Genomic DNA, 21,084 nt, shown 5'->3' with positions numbered 1-21,084 from the left:
CCAGCATTGTTCTTCTTTCTCAGTATTGTTTTAACTAGTCTGAGGTTTTTTTTTTTCTTCCAAATGAACTTTAGGATTGTTTTTTCTAGTTCTGTGAAGGATGTCATTGGTAATTTAATGGAGCTCACATTAAATCTGTGTATTACTTTTGGTAATATAGCCATTTTGAAAATGTTAATTTGCATATTGAAATGCATGGTAGGCCTTTTCATGTTCTGTGTCTTCTTCAATTTCTTTCTTCAGTATTCTATAATTTTAACTGAGGAGGCCTTTCACCATGTTGGTTGGATTTGTTCCCTAGCATTTTATTTTGTTTTAGGCTATCATGAACGGAATTGTTTTCTTCCTTACCTTGTTGGCAGATTCATCATTGGAACAGAGGAAAGCAGTTGATTTTTATAGATCAATCTTGTATCCTGCTACATTGCTGAATTTTTCAGACTTTAAGACTTCTGGTGGAGTACTTGGATCTTCTAAGTACAGGATCATGTTATCAGCAAACAAATAATTTGACTACTTCTTTTCCTATTTGTATCACATTAATTTCCTTCTCTTTCCTGATTGCTCTGGCGACAGAATTCTACTGAATAGGAGTGGTGAAAGTGCACATCCTTGTCTAATTTATTGGAAATGCTCTTAGTTTTTCTCCATTCAGTATGATGTTAGGTTTGGGTTTGTCATATATAGCCTTTATAATGTTGAGGTAAGTTCCTTCTATCCCTAGTTTCTCGCATATATTTAACATAAAGTGGTGCTGGATTTTGTGCAAGGCTCTTTCTGCATCTGTAGAGATGAACATGTAATTTTTATCCTGGTTCTATTTGTATGATGCATTACATTAATTCATTTGCATATGTTGAATCAGCTTTGCATCCCTGGGATCATGGTGTCCAATATTATTGTGTTTTAGAAATTGGATTGCTATTATTGAATTAAGGATTTTTGCATCTATGTTCATCAGGGATCTTGGAGTGTAGTTTTCTTGGTGTGTCTTTCTCTGATTTTGGTATCAGAGCAATACTGGCTTCATAGGATGAATTTGGGAGTGTTCCCTCCCGTTCTATATCATGAAATAATTTGAGGAGATTGGCGTTAATTCTTCTTTAAAAATCTGGTAGATCTATCCAGTCCTAGGTTTTTCTTCACTGGGAGGCTGTTTGTTACTGCTTCAATTTCATTGTTTCAAATTGGTCTGTATCCCCTTGGTTCAATTGGGGTAAGTCTTATGTGTCTAGAACTTTGTCAGTGTCTTCTAGATTTAACAATTTGTATTAATATAAGTTTTCAAAATAGTTTCTAATAATCATCCGTATCAGAAGAGTAGTATCCATGTCTCCTTTTTCATGTCTGATTTTATTCATTTGAGTTTTCTCTCTCTTTCTTTTGGTTGGTTTAACAAAGTATCTAAGAAACTTGTTTATCTTTTCAAACAAGTAATTCTTTGATTTTTGATCTTTTACATTTTTATTCTCAATTTCAGTAATTTCAGATCAAATATTAATTTTTTCCTCTCTTATACTGTTTTTTTCAATTAGTTTTTTAATGCTTTCTGGGACCTCAAGATGTTACATTGTTCATTTGGAACCTTTATATTTTCTTTGTCTGTAGGTTTTCAGTGCTCTATACTTTCTTCTTGGAATTGCCTTCATAGTGTCCAGAGGTTTTGGTATATTGTATCTCTGTTATCATTTGTTTCTAAAACATTTGTTAAATTCTCATCTGGTTACTCCTATGACATAATCTTTATTATCAGGTATAATACTGAATCTCCATGCATTAAAAAGATTTCTGTTTTTTATGTTGTCATTGTTTTCTAGTTTTATTCCACTATGATATGATATGAGAAATTACCTCGATTTTTTTTCGAGTTCCTAATACTTGCTTTGTGTCCAAAAAAATGGCCTATTTAGGGAAAGTTTCCATGTGCAGCTGAGATAGTGAACTCGGTTGTTGATGCATAAAATATTCTGTTAGGTCCATTTGATTGATAGTATTTTTAGGTCTGAAGAGTTCTTAGTGTCCTTAAATCTGGATGACCTATCTGCTTGTGAGAAAGGTGTATTGAAATCACCCAGTATTTTTGTATTGGAGTCTACCTAGAAATTTATTTCAAGTAATATTTGCTTTATATAAGTGTGTATACCAATGTTTGGGACATAAATATTTACAATCATTGTATCTTCTTGTTAGAAAGACCACTTCACCTGTATGAAGTGACCTTACTTTTCTTTTGTGATTAATTTTGGCTTGAAGTCTGCTTTATCAAATATGAGAGTTGCTACTCCTCCTTGTTTTAGTTCTCCACTTGCGTGGTATATCTTTTTCTACCCTTTCACCTTCAGCCTATGAATATCTTTGCCTGTAAGATGAGTATCTTAAAAACACTATGTGGTTAAATCTTGTCATTAATGCACTCTGGCGGTCTATGTCTTTTAATTGATGTGTTGAGACCATTTACTATAAAGAGATGATAATTAATTCCTAACATTTTGATTTACTTCTAATGTTTTATTCAGATTTGTCTGTCATCTCCTAAGCTACTCTTATAGTGAGATTCCTTTACTTTCTGGTTCTGAAGCTTATTGTTTATTTCCTCTGCATGAAATATTTATATTTTTTACTGTACTGCCAGTTTAGTAGTCACAAATTCTTTTAGTTTCCCTTATCATGGGAAACTTTTATGTCACCTTCAATTCTGAAGGATAGCTTTGTTGTATGAAGCAGTCAGTATTGACTAGCAGTCCTCATCTTTCAGAGCTTGATACATACTATTCCAAGCCATCCTGTCATCAAAAAGTCTGAGCTGAGAGATCAGTGGTGATTTGTATTGGTTAGCCTCTAAATGGGACCTCTTGTTCTTCTCTTGCAGCATTTAAAATTCTATCCATGATCTGTAAGACTTTTAATAATAAGATATCTTACAAAGGAGCTTTTTAAAAAATCTTGTATATGTAGTGTTCTATTTGCTCCTTATTTGGATTTTCATTTCATTCTGAATATTTTCTGATATAATTTCACTGAAAAGTTTATGCATACCCTTAGTTTGTATCTCACTGCCTTTCTCAATGCCAATGACCCCTAGATTTGATTTTGTTATATTGTCCCAGATTTCCTATTCTTTATATATCTTTTATTGCATTTAAAGTATTGGTAACTGACTTTTCAAGATTATACACCTTGTCTTCAAGGACTGAAAATCTATCTTCTGCATAGTATAAACTCTTAGAGATACTTTCTATTGAATTTTTTAACTGATTTATTGATTCTTTTTTTTCCAGAATATTTGCTTGATTCCTTTTTAGGATCTCTCTTTCTCTTTATGGAAATAGTCTTTCTACCTTTGTATTTTCTGTTTTAGCTTATTCCTTATATCTTCTTTTAGTTACTTATCCCTTTAAGCACCATCAGTTTGAATTCTTTGTCTAGCATTTTCTCTACATTGATATCTGAGGATTCAGTTCTTGGGGGTTTATAGACTTGGAGGCATTTTATTTCCTTGCTTTCTCATATTTCATATATTTCTATGTTAAGATTTGTCAGTCTCCTGGAAATGGATTTCTTGCCCACTATTGACTGGATGACTCCTTAGTAGGCTGCTTTCACTTTACTGAGTGGTCCAAGCCAGGGGAATATCTCCATGTCAAAGGGTCCAGTTGACATATTTTCAGTGTTTTGATCCCTTACACCCCTTTAAGGGGAGCTTATGATTACCTGTAACAGCAAACACTTAAGAACAAATGACATACTACTAAGTCTTTAAAACATTAATATGTTTTCTACAACTCCTTTATGTCCAAAGTGGAAAAGGTGTGATAGTACACTAAAATAGACTGAAATATTTGTATTAATAAAGTGCAACTATGTCAGGAGCTGCCACACAGGAATGAGCACAGACCCTTAGCTTTGAGTGACAGAGGTGTGAGACTGATTTTCACTGCACGCAGAAGCAGGTGGATCTCACCTATGCTTGGCAGGGGAATGATACTGTGGGAGTGGGTGTCATCCAATGAGACTGGGCTACACCCCCCTGAAACTAGTTCCTTGCTTCATTTGGGTGGAACTGTCTTTAGAGTCTTTCCCTCAATAAATAGGGTCTCAGGTGTGCTCTCTCTTTCCAATGGACCCCTAAGGTCAAGAGCCATCCTGGACTTTGAAAAGGTATTTTCTGGGTGTTTGAGTGCTTTCTTCACTGTTTTCTCAGTTATTGATGCAGTCAGATTTTGCGAACCCAGCATAGGTCGCAATACAACTTATTATACTACATATTACATGAAAATCAAAGAGAAAGAAGTGGCTGTATTTTTTTTTTTTTTTTTTTTTTTTTTTGGTGCTGGGGATTGAACTTGGGGCCTTGCACATGCTAGGAAAGCACTCGACCACTGAGACACATCCTCAGCCCTAGGAGGCTGTATAAAAGGAGAAAAATAGAAAAATAATAGGTAGCAGGAAGAAAGAGAGGCAGAAGATGGAAACATGAGTAGATGAAAAATGGGGGGTGACATTATAGAAAATAGCAAAAAGAAAAAATATAATTATAGACCTGATTAATACAATACCCCAAAGAAGATAACAGTGACAAACAACCTCCCATTAAAAAGTAAGAAAAAACACAACATCTAAGCAAACCGAACAAGAGAGAACTAGAATATACAGAACAAAGTGGCACAGAAATAAGTAAATATAAAAAGTATAAATAAGTCTAAACCAAAGCAAAAAACAAACTAAATAATCTGCAAAAGAAAAAACAAACCAAAAAATAGAACCTACCTATGCACATCCTCAAAAATCACACACATTAATGCACACAGACACACACACACACACACTTAAAAACCACATATAAATCAAAATTAAGTCTTGGTAGATAGAGAGGGCAGAGATAGAGGCAAAAGATGAAAAAAGTCATGGACAATAAAAGTGAGAGTGAGGGTGTAAGATAGTGTTGAGGAGTGTAAGGAGAGAAATAGATTGGACTACTCTAATTAGTACAAATTTTCATGGTATTTTTTTTTAAAATCCAGGGGGTAAAAGGCACACACATGGATCCCCACCTGTTTGGAGGACTGAGGCAATAGGATAACAGGGCTGATGACTGTACCAGAGACCTACAAAGACCCTGTCAAAGCACTAAAATAAGAAGGGGCTTAGGATGAGGTTCAGTAATTGAGTGCCCCTGGGTTTAATTGCCAGCTCCCAAACTACCAAAATGAAAGAAAATACAACTATCATAAAGCAACTACAGAGGAAAAATGCTTAAAGGAGGGTGGGAGTGGAGACAGAGGGTAGGCCGGAGAGTTAATAGCAAGGAGAGAGAAAAAAAGGGGGCAAAAAGTATAATAAAAATAGAGAACAGTAACATGTATATTTCCGATTAATATATATCATGACCAATGAAAAATGCACAAGAATGGATTATAGAATGCAATTTCCAATAGAGTAGAGGAAACTATGAAATCAGTATGTAAAGTTATACCAGTGGAATAAAAAGAGCTAACATTAAAAAGTCAAAATATTTTTTTGCCAACAATTCTGAGATGGAGGGAGTTATTAGTAAGGCTTCCTGCTTTAGATTGTGTCTGATATTGGAAGGTGTAGTAGATACTTGATCTTCAGAATGTCTTTGGGTTTGGTGTCAGATGTCTCATGGTAGGTAGTTCTAAAAATCCTACATTATGAATTACTGAGTACTTTGGGTACACACCTGTAATCCAGGCTTGATATCAGCTTTCTCTCTCTCTCTCTCTCCTCCTATCTTCTCTCTCTTCTCTCCCCTCTCCCCTCCCCCCCCCCACTGTTGTGAGTAGCCAGCATGGCTTTGAGAGTCCCTGAGAATTTCCCCTACTCACACTCAGCTTTCCAAATCATGTCCAACCCTGGATGTTGTGTTTGGGATGTTGTGTGTGGCACTAAGCCACCTGATTCAATGGTCCTGCCTTCAGCCTTTCAGCACATTGCAGTTCGGAGATGACAGCAGTTATGCCATAGACATCTGTTTCCACACTGACTTTTGGGCTGGGCACTTGCCGTTCCAGTAAGAGAGAAAGAAGAAAAAGAAAAAAAAGAGAGATGGAGACTTCTGCAGTCTGTTAGATCATATGGATGTTGTAAACAGAATAGATAGGTAGGTAGATAGAGATATATAGATAGATATAATATAGCAAAAAGTGTGGAGACCCCTGCTCCTCCTTGTACACAAAGGTACCCCTTTTAAGATGGATTCCAGGTCCCAGCTTTTAAATCTCCAGTGGCAAGGTCAGTTCTGGTCATATTTTTTGCACTGTGAGGAAATCTCCTTTCTGCTTAAACTGCATCTATGTCTGAAATTGGAAGTTCTTGAGATCTTAATGATTCCTCTCTCCCCATGGTCCTCCCACACCAAACAGCCATGTGTCTAGCATTGATATAGAATACTATTTTTCCAAACTCTTTTATTTTACTTTTAATAAACCTTTATTCTGGGGCTGGGGCTGTGACTCAGCAGTAGCACACTTGTGAAGCACTAGGTTCAATTAACATATTCATCCCTTCACATAGTTACGGTTTTATGTTTTTGGTATATGTATGGTAAGAGCACCTGACACCTGCACAATTAGCATATTTCCAATTACAAAACAAAATTATTATATAATCATCATAATGTACATTAGATCTCTCAAAATCATTCTACATAAGTACAATTTAGTGGCTTTAGACAGACATTTCCCCTGCACTGCCCATCCCTGTAGGCAAAAATAATCAACATGGTTTCAGCACCATTATGAAAACACAAATAAGCTGGGTGGAAGCAACCTCAAACGGATCAGCAAGCTTTCCTTTATTCTGCAGTGGAGTTAATCAGTCAGGCACTGGAAGGGCTCATTTTCTGGGTAGAGAAATGGCTGCCAGTTACAGAGGGACTCTGAGTTTTATAGTTTACAATGAGGGTGAGTTAATCATTGGAGACTGAGGCAAAACCATTTGGGCAGTCAGAAAAAATAGTTGTAAAAAGCCCAGAACTCATTGTCGCTGTGAGGAAATCACAGGAAAGCTCAGAACTCATTCACTCTTTATTTTCTTTCTCCAGGATTCATTGTTTCCCAGAGCTTCACTATTTGCTTTTCTCCTTCCAGAACTCATGGGCAATGGGAAAGGGGCCAGCATTTCAGTATCTTCCTCCTCCCTTCAGAACCCATTGCTGTTGGAAAGGGATGAATGTTTGTTTTTGGTGAAGACACTGAGGATGAATCCAGGGAGAGATGAAAGTTTGCTTTCTCCCCCCCCCTCGGGCACCCATTGTTACTGGGAAACACTTTACTGAGAGAGGATTATTGATTGCCTTCCTCCTCCATCTTCCTTTGGGTCAGACAGTTTTTTTTTGGAGGGGGTGTCATTTCCATATCCTTCAATCCCCACTTCTGGAAACCAGCAAAAAGTGTGCTTTAATAAAATTCCATGCATTCAATGCTTAGATTCCATATACAAGTGAGACAGAGCAGTACTTTTTGTCTCTGTGTGGCTGACTTGATGTAGCATAATGTTGACCAGGTTCATCCATTTTGTCCCAAATAACAGGATCTCCTTCTTTGTTAAGAATGAGTAAAATTCCAGTGAATATGGACATATCTGTCCATATATTTGTTACAGATTCTCTATCCATTTATCCATTGAAGAACATTTCTTTCTCTGTGGTCAGTAGGACTCATGAATACAGAGGATTGTCATCTGCCAAATCAAGGATACTTGGTAGCCCATTCCTTGGGTTGGAGATGTAAATGGTGGGGCACTTGATATGTGCTTAATCCCTACCCAGGGAGAAGTTGGAATCCTGGGTTTAATCCCTGGAGGGGATTGGTTGATGGGGAAGTCAATGGAACTACTCACATGACCATTCAGATTCTGTAGGTCTATGTGAGACAAGGCAAGGCGGGTAGCGACCAAAAGAGGCAGATTTAAAAGGACCACCAATTGAGGCTTTATTTGAGACTCACTCCCTGGCAGAACTGGACCAAACCTACAGAGTGGACAGGAGAAGGGTCTGAGGAGAGACCGCGTGGGAACTCCACTGGACTGGAATTTTATGGGCTCATGGCAGGAAGGGAAGGGCTTGGGACAGGAAAAGGGATTTTTAGGGTGCCTTGTTCCACTGGAGTTGGTCAGGGGAGCTGGCTGAACTCCGGGATTGGCCAGGGGGTCCTGCTGATTGATAGGTATTTCCATGGGTGCCTGATTGATGTTTCTTGTGCCCCCGCGCTGCTTGGTGCTTTGTTCCTAGGTCACTGCCACCGACCTGACAGTCTATTATTTTCCTGGCCCACTGACATCTATATGGAGGCTCTTTAGTAGCCCAGTTCTAGGGCAGCAGGTGGGAAAGTGTACAGGAAAATCATTTCCAGAGAATTGCAGGGAGATGCCCATTATTGCCTCCTTCCTCTCACTGAGATTAGGGACAAGTTGTGTGTGCTCCAATGCTTATTTAAAACACCTTGTTTTACTCTGGGGACTCAGAACTCCAAAGTGATATTGCCTTTTGAAATGTGAGTTAGGAAGCAAGTCCCTCAGAATGAGAAGACTAAAAGTAAAGGAGCTACATGTGTGGTCTCCTTTGGGACAAGCTGGGAGTTGGCTATTCCCTCCATACTGAAAGTTGTTGTGCCTTGGATGGGGTTTATGATGAGAATGTGTCTCCGGTTATCCTGCTTAACTACATGTGTATGTTTTCTCTGTTTCCTAGGGTGTAGGTCACTCTCAACTCATTTCTGGATTTGTCTCAGAGGCAATTGATATATGTCTATAGATGTTTATTCATTGCATGCATGGAAGGAAGTGAATTCAGGAGCTTCCTGTTCCTCCATCTTGAGGATGTATCTCAATAATCTTTTTATTTTTAAGGGAGTGGCCTGGAAGCTAATTTCTAGGAATTGTCTCTGCCAAAGACTAGAGGTAAACAAGGAGATGGTCTTGATGTCAAGGGAAATTTGGAACCTGTCTAGAGTACACTCAAGTGCCAGAGCAGGTATCTTATCTAATATGATGCAAAATGAGGGTGATAAGTGTTCCAAAATATTTTATCTTTAATAATTTATAGGTAGTGTTACTACTTACTACATTACCAATTGATTTCAAATATATAAGTGGTTGGAAGAGTAGTTTAGGCACCAAATGCATAGCTTTCGCTGACAAAAACAAATTGGGTCTAAACTATACTGAGTCATACAATGTGAAAGAAATTTCCAATTTCTGAGTATAATTTTATTTACCAATAGGTAACAATTTTCAGGTTCTTATGAAATTTCTGTTTTAAACAACTACATAATTCAGTTTTGTGATGGCAAAACCAGACTTATTTGTGAAATGAAATCATTATGGTAAGAAACCAATGTCTGGGGAGAGTCAATTCTTCTCTCCTCTGTCAGCCTTTCTTCAGAAAGTCTAATTAACCACAAGTCCTTACCTTTTTGATTGTAAATTACTGCCCTAGGATTTAAAGTACTCCCTATTGATATGTAAACACTTCTGAGCCAGGCTTTGAAGGCTAGAGATTTAACAGATGCCTGTGAAAACAGCCTTTTCTTCTTATCTGTTTCAGTAAGCATGCTTTATGTTAGAGACCTGTACAAGACCTTCAGCTGCAGAGATTAGGGATTTCTTTTTAAAGAGGGAAAAGGCCCCAGTAATAGGATGTGTCTAAGATGATGCCAAATAACCTATAAGTGTTGTGAGAAACTGTGGATCAGGGCTCAGAATTTGGAGTTTGTTCTCTAGGCCCTGCCAGCATAACATCAATTTTGGAGTTCTCCTCTCCAAATGCTACTAGCTGCTTCTCCACTGGTCTGCCAGTTCCTATGAAATATATTGATGTACCAAGTACATTCTAGTACCAGTCCTAATATAATTTGTGGGATTATGAGTGAATCTTTAATTTGTAAATCTATCTTTGCCCTTATGAAAAGTAGTGAATTCAAATCATATAAATTAAAGTCATTTTCCCTACTGATTATTGCATTCTTTGGTTCTGTTGAATACCATGGAGAGGTATTGTTTACATAACTTGTTTTATTGTTTCTCATAAAATTTGTGTTTGAATCCAATTATACTATATGAATCAAGAGTTCATTGTCACCAAGCTAATGAGAAAACACTTGGATGAATATTTTTTTCTTTTTCTATTTGGAGAACTGAATATCTGTTCTCAGATTCTGTCAAATATTGAATTAACTGACTTTTAAAAATAATGGCATTTTCAATTCTTCCCCAATCAAGACTCAAAGGACAGAATAATATAATGATGGTAGGAGGTCCAGTTTCTAGTTTTTGCAGCTTATGATGCAGGAAGTGTAAGGAGATCAGAGACAGGCAGGGTAGGCGGGAGGAAGATGCCCATGCTATGCAAATTCTTGCCCCCACTCCAGACTTTAAGAAGTAATGATTCTTTTCTTTATTGTGCTGTCTTGTTTTCTTTTCTTTTTTTCTCTGTGGCAACTCAGTAGGAATTCTTTTTTTCTTTGAGGTACTGGATATTTAACCCATGGCATTCTTCCACTTAGCTATATCTTTGGCCCTTTTCATTTTTCATTTGTAGGTGGAGTCTTACTTAGTTGCCCAGAATGGTTTCCAACTTGTGATCCTCCTGGCTCAGCCTCTGAGTAGCTGATATTACAGGAGTATGCCACCAACCCTGACCTAGTCATGAGTTTATTCAGTTCACAAATATGAATATTCATTAGTACCTATTGTGTAAAGCAGGTTGAGTTCTTCTGAGAATAGTCAAAGTAAAATCAAGACAAAAATCTTGCCTTTGAGCTTCATGAAGTACAGAGGGGACCTCAGACTGGGAAAGTGAAAAATATCTGAGGAAATGTACAGGTGAAGCTTCAAGTAGTTCCCACAAGAAATAAAATAATTTCAGAAATGCAAAGGAAGTATCAGCTTCCTGACTAGAAGATGTCAGGCTGTGTGTGTGTGTGTGTGTGTGTGTGTTTTGGTTTGTTTTTGTATTTTTGTCTTGATTTAGTAGCACACAGATTTTTTAAATAATTATTTGTCTATTAATTATACAAAATAATGTATTTCATTATGACAATTTCATACATGAACTTAATGTAATAAAGTACTGTTTTTACTAGGACAGTGGACAGGATATGATACAATCATGTCTATGCATATCATGGATTAAATATTGCAAGTTTTAGCCACAAGATATTACTAGATGAGGCTTAAACTTCAAATACAATGATGTATTACTTCCTGTGTAGTTCACTAAATACATTCTGCAGAAGTGTTTCCAAATTTTAGCAATTTGTCACAAGAGCTTCTGAATATAAGGAGGTATTTCACATTTAGGGAAGAAATCTCAATACATTAGTCTTTGAAGTGATTTTCCTGTACAGTGCTGAATCATTCTATTATACTATGTATATTAGAAAATTGTTTTCTGACCATATATCCAGAAACCTTTAAAAATAACTAAATGCAATCTTAGGATTATCATACCTTTAAATGATTATATTGTTAATATAGAGAATGAAGTAAATGAGTATACAGTATATGATACAAGGTCAACAGAGTAAACCAAAGGGAAAATGATAGAAGTAGTTTATAAAAGATATATATGAATTATATTTTAGTATTATGAACAGTAATTCAATTAATGATTGACAGGATTGCTATTTGCCAAGACAGCTATTAAATCAACTACTTATTTTAGATTATATAAAGTTAACAAAAATGAAATAATTTCAACAAGGAAAATGAACAAGATACTAACAGACATTAAATGTGCTGCATAATTGAAAGAGAATACATTCTCATACTCCAATATTTTCAAACCATGACTGAAATTGTTGAAGGGGTAGCAAAGGGTATATTACTAGTAATATACTAAATCTAAACATCAACAATACCATGGAAAAACAGTTACCCCTCTGAAGCACTTACCAGAAGCAAATGTTTGACCTTTCTATGTGTCTTACACTCCCTTTTCATTTCTTTCTTTGTTTTTTTTAATTGCCATATATCTTCTTCATATTTGCATGTTAAAAGTGATGGTAAGGAATGAAAACTTGTGTGACCATATAATTTATTTTACAAACTAGAATACTTTCAAGAATAAAAAGAAGTGTGTTCATATTCACAGATGGACTGTAGTTAAAACTGAAGACTCATGGTTACCCTACTTATAAACTACTTGGAAGTAAACTTTCAAAAACCAATATTAAATATTCCTTTCACATCACTTATACAGGTCCAGATGTGACAGTAAGTATTTTAGCCACCTTATATTCAAATTATCATTTCCAAGTATAACATTTCAATTCAAGTATTTTTGTTAATACATTTCGTTTCATTGTTTTTTATGTTTGCATAGAATTTTTAGATGTTTCCAAAATTTTACTCTCTATTTAAAATTATCTTTATTTTTGAAGACAAGATCATTTCATTTGATGTGTTTTGAATTCAGTTCCTTGATTTCCTATATCACTAGAAAATATGGTGTGCTTTAAGAAGAGCAATAATATATATGCATGGAAATCTCTACAGAGGTCTGTTAGAATATAAGGAAAACAGTGACATATAGGTTCTTTTTAAAATATTTTTATTTTTAGTTTTTTAGGTGGACACAATATCTTTATTTTATTTTTATGTGGTGCTGAGAATTGAACCCAGTGCCTCACACATGCTAGGCGAGTGTGCTACCATTTGAGCCACATCCCCAGCCCCTAGGGTTCTTAATTTAGTCCATTTTTAGAATCAAAACTCTGGTTTTGATTAATAAATGCTTTATTGTCATGTAAACAAAGTTATGGTGAATAATGTTCACAATTTTTATTATAAAAGGGTAACCAGATGTATAAATGAAGACAAGCTGAAATATGTCATACACATTGGTTGTAAATTGGGCATTTGTGCACTGCATATTTGAATTCAAATTCTCTCAATACACTTTTTTAAAATTAATTTTAATTTGTATATGACAGCGGAATGCATTGCAATTCTTATTACACATATAGCGCACATTTTTTTATATCTCTGGTCGCATACAACGTGTATTCACATCAATGCGTGTCTTCATACATGTACTTTGGATAATAATGTCCATCACATTCCACCATCATTTCTAACCCCATGTCCCCTCCCTTCCCCTCCCACTCCTCTGCCCTATCTAGAGTTCATCTATCCCTCCCATGCTCCCCCTCCCTACCCCACTATGAATCAGCCTCCTTATATCAGAGAAAACATTCAGCCTTTGGTTTTTTGGGATTGGCTAACTTCACTTAGCATTATGTTCCCCACCTTCATCCATTTATCTTCAAGTGCCATGATTTTATTCTCTTTTATTGCCGAGTAATATTCCATTGTGTATATATGCCACTTTTTTTTAATTCATCTATTGAAGGGCATTTAGGTTGGTTCCACTGTTTAGATATTGTGAATTGTGCTGCTATAAACATTGATGTGGCTGTGTCCCTGTAGTATGCTGTTTTTGAGTCCTGTGGGTATAGACCAAGGAGAGGGATAGCTGGGTCAAATGGTGGTTCCATTCCCAATTTTCCAAGAAATCTCCATATTGATTTCCATATTGGCTGCACCAATTTGCAGTTCCACCAGCAGTATATGAGTGTACCTCTTTCCCACACCCTCACCAACACTTACGTTGTTTGTCTTCATAATAGCTGCTAGTCTGACTGGAGTGAGATGAAATCTTAGAGTGGTTTTGATTTGCATTTCTCTAATTGCTAGTAATGATGAACTTTTTTATATGTTTGTTGATTGATTGTACATCATCTTCTGAGAGGTGACTGTTCAGGTCCTTGGCCCATTTATTGATTGGGTTATTTGTTTTTTTTTTTTTTGGTACTTAACTTTTTGAGTTCTTTATATACCCTAGAGATTAGTGCTTTATCTGATGTGTGAGGGGTAAAGATTTGCTCCCAAGATGTAGGCTGTTTATTCACCTTACAGATTGTTTCTTTTGCTGAGAAGAAACTTTTTAGTTCGATTCCATCCCATTTATTGATTATTGATTTTAATTCTTGCACTACAGGAGTCTTATTAAGGAAGTTGGGGCCTAATCCCACATGATGGAGATTAGGGACTACTTTTTCTTCCTTTAGACAGAGTGTCTCTGGTGTTATTCCCAAGTCCTTGACCATTTTGAGTTGAGTTTTATGCATGGTGAGAGATAGGGGTTCAATTTCATTTTGTTGCATATGGATTTCCAGTTTTCCCAACACCATTTGTTGAAGAGGCTATCTTTTCTCCAATGCATGTGTTTTTCAATAATCTTTCACAGGATTCTCCAATGTGGTCTTGCACATATTTTCATTGACTTGGTTCCTAGGTATTTGATAGTGTTGAATATGGTATCATTGTTGACATTTTTATTCAAAACTGAACATACAAGAACTGGTAAGTACAGGTATAATGTTTTCATGTTGATTTTCTCTTCATCAACCTTGCTAAACCTGCTTATTCCATATTTGTCTCCAGGTCCTCTTTGATTTTCAATGTACACAATAGTATGATCTTTAAATAATAACAGTCCATTTTGCCTCTTTAAACATTATATTTGTCTCTTTTCCCATATTACAATAATAGGCACAACTAGTACCATGTTGAATCAATCTGACAATAGTGGGTCATTCTTGTCTTCTGCTAGATAGGAATTGAGAAATAACATGTTACCATGATGACTACTTTTTGTAGATAACAGTTTGTCAGAGTAAGTTCCATTCTATTCTTAATTTCCTAGGATTATTTCTTGTAAATATATGGTGACTTCAACTAAACTTTTATAGTCTGTCTACTTAAGTAATCATTGGAATTTTTCTTTCATTCAAATGTTACTATGGTGACTTACTTTGTCAAGTTGCCTCTAATGGTTCAATCTCTCTAAAAACCGTCTGCTTTACCATTATGAAAAGCAGTTTGGAGAGTCCTCAGAAAACTTGGAATGAAACCACCATTTAACCCAGCTATCCCACTCCCTGATTTTGTATAAAATCAGCATACTGCAGTGAAGTAGCCACAACAATATTTATAGCAGCTCAAGTCACAATAGCCAAACTATGGAACCAACCTAAGATGCTCTTAAACAGATGAATGAATAAAGAAAATGTGATATATATGAAATTATGGCAATTGCAGGTAAGTGGATGGAGCTGGATAATATCATGCTAAGGGACGTAAGTCAATCCCCAAAACCAAAGGCCCGAATATTCTCTGTCACATGCAGATGCTAATATGCTAATTCACAATAAGGGACAGGGGTGCCTAGGGAAGAATAGAGGTACTATATTTTAGGTGAAGGGGAGGAAAGGGAGGGGAAGGGGCATGTGGGTAGAACAAATAGTAGAATAAATTGTACATTAATACCCTACGTGCATATATGACTACACAACCGGCGTGTTTCTACCTCATGTACTACCAGAAGAATGAGAAGTTATATTCCATTTATGTAAGATGTGTCAAAATGAATTCTACTGTCATGTATATCTAATTAGAATAAGTTTTTAAAAATAAAAGAAAAAAAACTATCTACTTTTGTTCCTGTGGTGATATTAACCTTCTGCAAACACAAAGGTAAATGGCACACCATGTTGGGAGCTGCTCTGGAAATACAGCCCTTGAGTCTTGAGCAAGAGTTACTGAACAATTATGGCACCCCACAATAACTTGGGCTTTACCTCCACTCGGATAATGAAGCATGGCTTCAGAAGTAGGCTTTACCCTGTGGAGTTGAGTTACACTCACCGGTTCCTTTGTAATCCTACCCCTTTGCCCTTTTGGGGATAGAGTGTTCCATGGAGCCTCCCCTTATGTGTCCCCTATATAAGAATAAAGAATTCCAGGGTCTCTCTCTCTTTCCACAGACCCCTAAGGTCAGAGAGCCATCCCAGATTTTGAAAAGGCACTTCTGTGTGTTTGCGTGCTTTCTTTGGTGTTTTCTTAAATTGTTGGAAAGGTCAGATTTCTGAACCCAGCATAGGTCACCAGCTAGGATAGATGGTGATAAATGGAGGCCCCACTGGGATGTTTTAAGATAGTTGATAAAATGTATATGGTTAAAGTATAGCCCTCTCTCATAAACATGCTTTTTATGACTTATTGAGAAACTAACGTGGATTTTTTGTGTTTTGAAACGTTTTAGATAAGAATTTTTGAATTTATGTACTGGAAATTAATGTGTAGAGAATAAAGGGAGAGAGGAGAGATTGTTTTATTAAAATTAAAATTTTTAATTAAAACTCCAGAAGTTCTCTGCTTCTAAAAAGGTATTTTAATTTTTTTTTCTATTTAATTCTTACTTTCTAGAATTTTTTAGACAATTTGAATTGGGCAAATAAACCTGCTGAGCCTTTCACTGCATCCTTACCAAAAATTAAAATCCAGCGAGCTGTAACTCAGCTTCTCTCACACAGATGCAGGGCTCTTAGCTGCCACTGGCAAAGCAGGCCCCAAGGCATTTTTTGATTTCGGGGACTTTTGGGGCGCCCAGGCGTTGTGAAGGGAAAGTGCAGGATACGAAGGCACAACTGCTCCGCAAGTAGGCTAACCCCTGAGGACAGGTCACAGAGACAAGGCGGGCCACCTCCTGCCCACGGGATCCTGCCTAGGCAGGGTGGTTACAGCGGCGCCAGGGAATCGGGGCTGCGGCTGCCCGAGCCCCCAAGGTAGCAGAGCTCCCTTAGCAGGGCGCAACGGGTGCTGGATGGAGACCAGCAGGAGCAGACTGCCTGGGGGGAGGCTACACAAGGCCGCTAGAGTGCCTTCTTCAAGGAAACAAGCCCCGCCACAGCGGGACCCGCCGGCGCGCAGCAGCAACCTGTCCTCCCATTCCGCTTCATGCTGCTGGCCCATCAGCCAGGGAAGCACAGGGCCATCACTCGAAACTCTGCGACCCGTGGTATTGGCGAAATGCCCACGCAATGTGGTCGCAGAGGGACTCCAGGCAGGGGAAGGCGGACAAATCAAACAGAGTGCTACGAGTGGGGAAGCTTTGGGGCGCTTGCCCCTGATGGGACCCTGCCTAGGGTAACAAGCCCCGCCCCGCAGGGTTGACAAGGAGGCAAATCCCGCCCCAGCTGGGCCAGCAGGAGCCTGGCTCCTTGGCTGTCGAAGCCTCAGCCTTCCCTGCTCGCGGTGGCCACGCCCACCAGCTCCACATTGTTTCCTCACCATGATAATCGCGCACAAAAGCACAGACTAAATGGTACCAAGCGGTGGACTCATATTGCCAAACCAAGCCGTGGCAAGGTTTTAACCAAAACTGCTGGTAATCGGACATGGGGGATGCACAAAATTTCAAACAAAACCTTGTATTATATTCTGGTTACATCTTTCTACACAAAGGAATTGTCTAGCCACGTGGAGGGAGCAATATGGCGGAGTCATCTCGCCTCCCATGGGCTTCCCACTGGTCCTTCCTTTGTCACTCAAAGGAGGCTTTTGTCCTGGTCCCCCAACCACTAACCCATACTTTATCTTATGCAGACTGATGAATGAAGCTACAAAACCTCCCTTTTCACAGCTCCCTTAAGGATGCCCACCTGTCAGAATCCTTTTTCCCCCATGGATTTTCAATACTAACAAAATAATTCCTTTTCAGGCAATATTGACAAAACACTTTATTACAGCCCTCCACCTGATTTATTCTTCAAGCTTAAACAACTTAATTTGTTCTATGGCAATATTACTAAATAATACTGCATTAATGAAGGATGTCATCCATATGCTTTTTTATATTAAAAAGGGCCAGCAATCTCATGACGATTTTCTCACAAGCTCTTTGCTTGATTCTTCTGGTTTCTAAGTAAGTAAATACAATATATAGAGAAATATGTGCACAGAATTTCCGTGACATCACATAAAAATAAGAATGCACCCCTAGTTAAAAGTATATTAAAATGTATCCAAATATTTTAAGAACCACGTGGTTTCATAAGGTTTATATAATTATAAGCTAAGCCTTTGTTCTTAAAGCATATTTTTCAGGTATTTGGATAATCTACAGTCCTTAATTCATAGGATAATTAACACATACGTCTATTTGTTTAATTGATATGCATCTATTTGCTTCTAATCACCTTCCCTCAACAGGAAGCATGCAATTTATACCTTTTATACATGCATTTATCTGATACTCTGCTTTTTATAGTTAAAAATATTTAAGATAAATGTATTTTACTCTAAAAATTTATTTCAAGAGACAACACAACCATCAAGTAATATCTAATTCTCAAATTATTGTACAAACTTTTATACGATGATAAACAGATATGATTTTGTCAACAAAAATGTCTAAGAACTTTAACTATATTTTCATTGAGATATTTCTTCTTATTAAGGTACAATAATTTGCTTAGATTCTAAGATTTATAGAATTTTTTCCAAAGCATAACCAAGAAAAATTCTAAAAGGAGAAGAAGATACTTTTACAGAGAGGAAACACATATTGGAGGTTCTAAGAAGAAAGAAATCATCTTTGGGTAAAAGAAAAGGTCTTTATATTCTAAATTTTAATGATGAAAATATTTTCCTAAATAGGGAAATCTTTATATAATTATCTAAACAGATGATATAGAAAGTTAAAACAATTGAAAAACAGATTTATGTATAACTAGACTGACTATAAAAATTTGAACTGATTAATTCTAGGATATTTCAGGCTTTCCCCCCTGATTTTATTATGCTGATGTAAACTAACATTTTGTGCATATGCTGAGATGACAAAAATTGGCATTCCGAAAAGGTCATTATTTGCCTAGTGGTTCTTACTGTTTAAACAAGGAATAATTTTTTAAATTAATTTTTAAAATCTATATATGACAGCAGAAGGCATTATGATTCATATTATACATAGAGAGCACAATTTTTCTTATCTCTGGTTGTATACAAATTGTATTCACACCAATTCATGTCTTCATACATGTACTTTGGATAATGATGACCATCACATGCCACCATCATTTCTAACCCCATGTCCCCGCCCTTCCCCTCCCACCCTTCTGCCCTATCTAGAGTTCATGTATTCCTCCCATGCTCCCTCTCCCTACCCCACTATGAATCAGCCTCCTTATATCAGAGAAAACATTCAGCCTTTGGTTATTTTGAGATTGGCTAACTTCACATAGCATTATGTTCCCCACCTCCATCCATTTATCTGCAAATGCCACTATTTTATTCTCTTTATTGCTGAGTAGTATTCCACTGTGTATATATATACCACATTTTCTTTATCCATTCATTTATGAAGGGCATCTAGGTTAATTCCACAGTTTAGCTATTGTGAATTGTTCTGCTATAAACATTGATGTGGCTGTGTCCCTGTAGTATGCTGTTTTTAAGTCCTTTGGGTATAGACCAAGGAGTGGGATACCTGGGTCAAATGATGATTCCATTCCCAATTTTCCAAGGAATCGCCAAGGATTAATTTTTTAATGAATGAAATTCATACATCATTGATCAAACAATAAATATTTTAAAATGCTGACTTAAGTTCCAATTTTGACACTTCTCCTTGGAGGCTAAATTTGATAGATTCAAAGACATCAGTAATGAGTACTGCTGATTCTTGCATATTCTGTTTGTTGGATATTTGTGGGATTAGGGAGAACATTTTATTAGAACTGGAGCTCTCCAAATTAAAGCCATACATTAGTTTTGAACAATAAAAGTTACAAACTTTGTGGGAAATTCATTTGTATTATATAAATTCTCTGACTGGACCTATAATCTATGAAACATTGTAAGATTTATATATTGTTCCCTACACTGAGAAGTAACCTTAATCATATTTTTACAAACAATTAAGAGACACCTATTTAAAGGATAATGTTCTAAGATATAGGGATATTTTGAGATCTTCTCTCAGGAAGAGATTGATGCTTCTTTTAAAATTGTTCATTTACATGTAATATTAAAAAGGATCAGCTAGTCTATATACTGGGAAATTACAATGATCAATAAAAGATATCTCATTTTCATATCTAGCCTCAATTACTATTAACAGAGAAGGCCTTAAAAATAATCTACTAGAAAGAAAGATCTAAGGAGACCTCTCAAACTTAATATAGACCAGAACAAATACAGGGAGATTTTTTGAGAGATCCAAATTCATGTATTGTAATATTTCAAAATTTATGCCAGATGTCTAGCCTTATCTAGAGAGATATTATGGTACTACTTAGCTAAACTTTAAAATAGAGGGCTATCTTAAGAGCAGTTTTAAAAAAGATTTGTCTTAACCATGTCCCAGTAACACAGAATAGGAACAAACCTATTAGTCTGTCTGGAGCACAGACAATTCCCCCAAATTGATTGATATCCAACAGATAAACAGAATACCTAAAAATAATTTTAGGAAGCCTTTAGAAAAATCCTACTATTTTCATAGGCATAAAAAGACAATACAGCACCTTAAACTCATAGGGCATCACTCATTTTCAAAAGATGAGTTTATCATCCAGTTAGCCCTAGACATTCCAAGGGATTTACAGAGATTTAATATAGTCTTAGCCAAGTTTATATGTTACACCATAGTTTAAATGAAGACCAAATGGGAGATGGCAAAACATAGAGACAAAAAAGAACTAAAATACTAGTCTTGGCCCCAGGAGAAATACACTTCTTACGTAAAAATTTTACTCTCTTCTAAGTTATCAACATACTTTGAAAGCATTGAAACAGGGCCTTACCTCGAGCCTCTGTCAACAGCTTGTCACTGAAGAAAATAACCATAAAAATAGTTACCCCTAAAAAATTAGACAGCCATATATAAATCAACTCAACAGCCAATAGCTTATTTCAATAAAAATTAACATGATAGACCTTTTCTCAACTTTAATAAAATGAGATGATGCCCTATATACATTGATATTTTTGAAATTAGTAAAGTCATGGATTATGCATTGTTGCTGGAGCTAATTTTTCTACATTGAGTGGAGTTGTTAAGGATGTTTTTGCAGCTGTTTCTTTATACACAAAGATTGTTTCGACAATAATTCTTCAAGATGTCATTGCTAGTTCAGTGTCATACAGATTCTGTGTTGGATCACTGTCTTAGACAATATTGTTGACTTGTTCTTACCCATTAATATTTTGAGATAC

Source organism: Marmota flaviventris, chromosome X, assembly GCF_047511675.1.
Source record: "Marmota flaviventris isolate mMarFla1 chromosome X, mMarFla1.hap1, whole genome shotgun sequence".
NCBI classification, from domain to species: domain Eukaryota; kingdom Metazoa; phylum Chordata; class Mammalia; order Rodentia; family Sciuridae; genus Marmota; species Marmota flaviventris.
Note: the sequence above shows the minus strand (reverse complement) of the source record.